This window comes from Rattus norvegicus, chromosome 6 (assembly GCF_036323735.1).
Source record: "Rattus norvegicus strain BN/NHsdMcwi chromosome 6, GRCr8, whole genome shotgun sequence".
NCBI lineage: Eukaryota > Metazoa > Chordata > Mammalia > Rodentia > Muridae > Rattus > Rattus norvegicus.
In genome coordinates, this window is record NC_086024.1 from 22,724,798 (window position 1) to 22,731,774 (window position 6,977).

Below are 6,977 nucleotides of genomic sequence, written 5' to 3' on the forward strand. Positions count from 1 at the left end.
AGGTCTTCTATGAAGGTTTGATAGAATTCTGCACTAAACCCGTCTGGACCTGGGCTCTTTTTGGTTGGGAGACCTTTAATGACTGCTTCTATTTCCTTAGGAGTTATGGGGTTGTTTAACTGGTTTATCTGTTCCTGATTTAACTTCGATACCTGGTATCTGTCTAGGAAATTGTCCATTTCCTGAAGATTTTCAAATTTTGTTGAATATAGGTTTTTATAGTAAGATCTGATGATTTTTTGAATTTCCTCCGAATCTGTAGTTATGTCTCCCTTTTCATTTCTGATTTTGTTAATTTGGACACACTCTCTGTGTCCTCTCGTTAGTCTGGCTAAGGGTTTATCTATCTTGTTGATTTTCTCAAAGAACCAACTTTTGGTTCTGTTGATTCTTTCTATGGTCCTTTTTGTTTCTACTTGGTTGATTTCAGCTCTGAGTTTGATTATTTCCTGCCTTCTACTCCTCCTGGGTGTATTTGCTTCTTTTTGTTCTAGAGCTTTTAGGTGTGCTGTCAAGCTGCTGACATATGCTCTTTCCTGTTTCTTTCTGCAGGCACTCAGCGCTATGAGTTTTCCTCTTAGCACAGCTTTCATTGTGTCCCATAAGTTTGAGTATGTTGTATCTTCATTTTCATTAAATTCTAAAAAGTTTTTAATTTCTTTCTTTATTTCTTCCTTGACCAGGTTATCATTGAGTAGAGCATAATACTGGAGAATTTCAATGGCTTAATTTATATTCACAGTATCTCCTGAGATCATCACCTGTTCCCATTTATCAGCATTGGTAAGGAAAAGTGGTACATTTTTATTTTTCTTTAATGGAGAAGCAGCTGCTTGAACAGATGTTTCATAAATGTAAAAGCTGTGCTGAACTAGTGAAGGATACCTGAGAGCTCACTGCATGTACAATGGCTAATGCAAGCACTTTGCTTTCTTGACCATTACAGTTTTCAGAACCAAGAAATTTCAATTAGCTCTCCAGATAAATAATCAATATATACCAATGGGTTACAAAGGCACGTCTATTTTTATTCGTATGTTTTTTTTTCTTGAGAAAAATGTTTCAAGAGAGGAAGGTGACAATTTGTTGTGTTTCTATAGACTAAATTAGTATATAACCACAACTGTTAGGTAGATAATGGTCAAAAGACTTTGAGGAGCCCACAACTGGAAGTAGTTAAGATTCAAACTCAGTTCTTGTTGACTTCTAAACACATTTGTCTCAAGTCCATTTTTTTTTGCTGTCAATAAGAAATTTACTTATTTAAAAAAAAATCCAAATGCTGGCATTGTCCAGAAAATTTTAACAGGTTTATTTATAATTGTTATAAAGTTGAACTGTCGAAATGTGTTCACGGAAACATTTTGCTTGCATTAATGCTTTACATCTTGCATTTATATTAAAAATTCACACACAAATGAACGTGGAGAAACTGCCAATACCTGATTCTGTCCCCTATGTTTCCACTCGCAATCATATACTTAGGTACCTTTGACCCCATGGAAAAAATATCTAACATTCAGAACTACTGATAACAGGAAGAAGAGGAAAAAAATTTTTTTTTGAGAATGAAATGTTTCCCCTCATAGTGGACTCTTAAGCACGTTCTCCGCGTATGCGGCGTGCTAGCTGGATGTCTTTTGGCATAATTGATACACGTTTGGCATGGATAGCACACAAGTTGGTACCTTCAAAAGGCTAACCAGGTAGGCTTTCCTTACCTCCTGCAAAGCACCAATAGCCGCACTCTGGAAGCGCAGGTCTGTTTTGAAGTCCTGAGCCATTTCTCGCACCAGACGCTGAAAGGGGAGCTTGCGAATCAGAAGCTCAGTGGACTTCTGACAGCGTCTCATTTCTCGGAGTGCTACAGTACCAGGCCTGTAACGATGAGCTTTCTTCACCCCTCCAGTAGAGGGCGCACTCTTGTGAGCGGCTTTTGTAGCCAGTTGTTTGCTGGATGCTTTACCAACAGTGGATTTGCGGGCAGTCGGCTTTGTACGAGCCATGGTATGAGCACCTCCTTACTTACCCCGCTTCTCCGTCGGCTGGAGCTCAGCAAGCAAGAGGCGGCGCTGGCGTTAGAGAGCGGCGGCGGCGCGGCGAGGGCTGCGAACACAATCTCAAGTCCACTTTCTTTTTTAGCAGACATATTTCCACATAAGCTTCCTGGTGAAAAATGAAAGATTTTTTTTTTTCATGATTCTATGAAGACATGTCATTCGAGACTCTCAGAAACATAGCCACACTAACCTTATGGTATTTGATACTGATTAGGAAAAGAAAGCCCTGGGGCTCAATCAGGTTAATAGAGATAAAGAGGATTTCAGATGTCATGTCTCCTTGGAAAAGCAATATCCAGTGAGTTTGAGTCAATTTTTTGTGAAGGTAAAACAAACAAACAAATAAACAACAACAACAACAACAAAATCCCCACAGTGTGCTTGTGCACACGACCAGGCAGTGACAGTGGTTTCTGTTGTATACTAGGGTGACTTTTTGTCCTGGTTTTGAATCAATCCCCATTTCTAGAAACACCCCTCTCTTCAAAAGGAGTTAATCTTGTGAAGGCCACTCATTGCTTTTTCTTTATAAATCTTTCTAGTCCTTGCATATGAGAAGCCGCAGCTCTACGGGGACGTGGGAGATTATAGAACGTGTTTTACAATTACATTTCAGACGCAGCGGTGTGCTGCTCCCAGCCAGCGTCACACAAAAACACTTGCTTTTTCAGGCAGTGGCGACTGCTTTATCTTTTGAGAAAGGAAGGTTTTATTGATGTTTCATTTTTGGTCTCTTGGAATTAATTAGGAAAGAAACAAAACACGATTTTCACTTGTTCTCCTCAACCAGCGCACTCTTTCTCGTTTGAAAATCAAAGCGGAACGACTTTTCTACTGCTACCTTAATTATTCCACACAACCAGGCAACCCTCCCCCCACTTTCTCTCCCTGCACATCCTCATTTCCAGTCAAACATATGCTCACTCTACATCCCTTTAATCATCCATCTATCCATCTTTCCACCATTCCTTCATGGTAGTCGGCCCCCTTATCACCCAACCCACTGTATTTAGTCATTGTTGAAATAATTTATAGACAGTTTACGTTTTCATGTGTCTGTATTTATTTCTTTACAATAAAAAGTAATTACTGAAAACTCTCAATATCCAGCCCTACATATATCCTGATGGTGTAGATATAAATTGATGTATAATTGTAAAGATAATTTGTCAATGACTTTGAAAATATAAATGTGTCTACTTTATGGGCCAGTGAATTCAACAGAATTAATTTCGTCTGAGTCCATGTTTGGAAAGGCAAAGGCATATGAATGAAGACGGAAAACTAAATGCTAAACTGCAGACAAACTAAAGGACAACAGGCACTGACACAATGGGCAACTATGTTCTTTCAGTTCAAGTTAAATAGTTCCCCAATCTTGATCTTTTCAATGTTATTTTATTGTACTAATTAAAATAGACAAAAATAATGACATTTCTCTGACAATTGACCTTTCAGATATCTTTTTGCTCTATTTTTTTTCATAATTCATAGATTCATTAAATTTTAAAGATTTATTTATAATGGGTGTATGTGCGCCATCTGCGTGCTCAGCGCCTATAAAGGTCAGTAAATGACATCAGATCCCGTGAAACTGGAGTCGTGGAGGATGATTATGAGACACCATGGGTTCTGGGAACCCGGACACATGTTCTCTAAAAGAACAGAAAATGTTCTCAGGCAGTGAGCTATCTCTCCAGCACTTAAGTTATGTTTGTTATTTAACTAATATGATGTTAAGTTTATACTATGTAGTGGGGAATGTTCAAAGAAATATATTATATTTTTTGGAGTGCGTTATGACACAAGGCACACGAGACATACAGCGAGCATAAAACGAAGCAAACTAAATAGGTGACGATAGGTGGTTTTGGAGTAAAATGAGCAAGTATTTGGAATTCATGGGATGAGGGAAGTACAGATGTACAGATTTTTTTTCCACCAGTTACTATCTCCTAATGTGGTCTAGGTTAGACTTGAACTTGTAACCCTCTTACCTCAACTTGACAAGCGTTGGGATTATAATATCGTCATACATTCTAGCAGGGTTTTTAGGGTATATTTCATAAACTATTTGGGCAAAGACATAAAGAAGCGTTTGCCAAGCTGGTGGCATACCATATGGATAAAGCACATGAAGTCTGGAGAATAGGCAAAGAATCAGAGGACTCAAAGCCAGAGGAAAAGTGGGAATGCAGGTCAAACTCAACCTCCTAGAACATTCTAAGGACCTTAGCTCTTATTTGAGCTGTGGACAACTAAAGACTTTTGATCAGAGACAAGGTAGAATATGGTTTATGAGTTTATGGGGAGAGTATATTGAAAGAGATTGTGGGACAGATTGCAGGCCAAAGATAGCGGCAACTTTAATAATAGTGACAACCAAAGTTGTAGCAAGGTCATAAGGCCAAGAGTAGAGTTGGATTAGTTTCTTACCAGATTGAGTGTTAGATTTAAAAGCAGAGTCAAAGATGACTCCCCATCAGTTCAAGTAAGGAGAACTAAATAGACCAGATTGGAAAGTGAGATTGGATGTTCGTTTTGGGATAACTTAAATGTAAGAGGTCTAGGAGAATTCTCCTAGGCTGTTAGAAGTGTAAATCTAGAATTCAGGGCAAGGTAGTTGGACAATGGAGGACAGTCTTCCTATAAGAGTCACCTTGCTGAGAGGCTGACTCAGGGACAGCCTGCATCAGACATGAGACCTCATACTGTTAGGCACTCTTTACAGAAGGACGTTTATGGCCGAGTGACACGTATCAGATCATAATCATGTTATTTCTCAGCTCTGTAGAACTGAGTTCTCAAGGCCAAAGATCACGCGTTTCTCTGCTAATTTTGTCCGTGCTAAGTTTGCCTATGTGCAGTTCTTGACGTATTACGTAGTGCACAGGATGGGGCTAGCAGCTGCCCCAAGGCTTCATTGCTGATCAACAACCTCAAGGTAAAAAAGAAGAAAACATTTATGCTTCACCACATTATTATGGAAGACGAAAGTCGGGGCGGGGGCTCAGTGGGGATCTACTCTGCCAGTGTTTATTATTTTATTCTATAAACATCTACAGCTTTTGTATTTTTGTTTATTTATTTATTTTTTGGGGGAAATGTTTCACGTAGCCTAGGCTGGCCTTGCCGTATAACTGAGCTGATCTCCAACATATGCCCTTCCAATTCACCCACTGTCCAGTTTATTCTTGCAAAGGAAAAAAAAAACCCACATAGGCTGGCTTGTTTGGGCCAACTACTCCTGGGCTTAGGGCCTGCCCTGAGTGTGGTTGATGCACTCAGTTTCAGCAACACTCCAGAGAAAACTGATTTTCCCTTTCCCAGAGGGTATCGATTGCACATAGCTTCTTGGGTAGTGGTGGGAATTCGTGTCCATTTCCCCTTTCCTATGCTGGGATTTTGTCCGGAATGAAGCTGTGTTTGTTCTGGTCTTATGTGCACATGCAGAGAGAGGGAGATGGAAAGAGAGAGAGAAAGGGAAAGGGAGAGGGAGAGGGAGAGGGGGAGAGAGACACAAAGACAGACAGACAGAGAAACAGAACCAGAGAGAGAAAGACAGAGGGGGATAGAGAAGAAGGAGACAGGGAGGGAGGGAGTAAGGGTAGGAGGGAAACAGATATGACTGGGGTGGGTAGGGAGAGAAATTGGGCTAAGGAAAAACATGATTAATATATATATATAAAATGTATATATATATATATATATAAAATGTATATGTATATGCATATATATAATGTATATGTATATGATGCATATGTAAAATCCCTCAACAACATAGAATACAACATACTAAAACTTAGCATTTTTAAAAATACTGGGGCAGAAAGGGAAGGAGGGAAGTGACATGGGTACGTGCCACTGAGGACAACTTTACTTTCTGTATAAATAGATGCTATTTTAGAGGCTTCGCAGAACACCAAGGCCCACTTAGACTCTCTTCCCATGCCCCACTGCAGGGAAAACCCTTTAAAACCACAGCAAGCTCTGCTTAGCACTTTCTTCACCCGGCGAGCACTGGGCTCTGGACACACCTGTTGCCAGGCGAGACTGAAGGAGTTGGAGACGAGGTCCAGACAAACTTCAGCCTATTAACCACTGAGTCAGTCAGAATACAGCCCGGAACAGACGATGCCAGAAGCCAATATTTTGAAATATCTGAGAGCAAAGGTTAAACATGTTGACAGTAACAGATGCACTGCTCTCCAGTCATTTCTTTTTCCTGCTTTATAGGTCGTCTTATTCTTTGTGCAAATATTTGTTAACTTGGGAATCCACAAAGGGACAAAGAAGAAATGAACCTTTGTCAGCGACCTTACTCTTTGGCTTACAGTCATTAAAATGATAACACCGAAAGAACCGGCTTTTGTTTGGCTGCTTTCTTTTCTTTTTTCTCTTCTCCTTTCCCTGGACTTGTCTTCCCTTGTTCATACTCTCTGTAGTTCCAAAATCTTTTCAGATGTAAAATTCTCTCTTTCAGTGATCGTTGGCCTTAAATTTTAATGCCCCTCCCTCTGCCTCAAGCCCCTTAGTTGTAGTTTTCTCTTCCGTGGATCTAATCATCCTGGCAGCTGCTTTGTCTGAATTATTTTACCATTCTCACATGTTCATTCTCAAGCATTCTCTTCCCTTTAACGCCAGAGATGGAGCTAATAGACGAAAAATAGGTTATACCTTTTCTTTCTGTCAGAGAGCTGATAGCTGCTCCTGAGGTGTTTGAATCATAGCAGCTGCTATGCCTTGAAAATATTGATAACCCCTTTCTAGTTATTCTGGGGTATGCATTTTGCTATCCACGTTACTATTAATCTTTTATTTTTATGAATTTTTCATGATGATATTTTATTGCAATTGCACTTAAGCTGTAGTTTTATTTTACAAAGTATCTTCATACCACATAATCTTTTAACCATG

General features: G+C 39.7%; 1 pseudogene; it reads right to left on the reverse strand.

The window, feature by feature from the left end:
- Positions 1 to 1,230: 1,230 nt before the first annotated feature.
- H3f3a-ps1 (H3.3 histone A, pseudogene 1) lies at positions 1,231 to 2,100 on the reverse strand (annotated as a pseudogene).
- Positions 2,101 to 6,977: the final 4,877 nt, after the last annotated feature.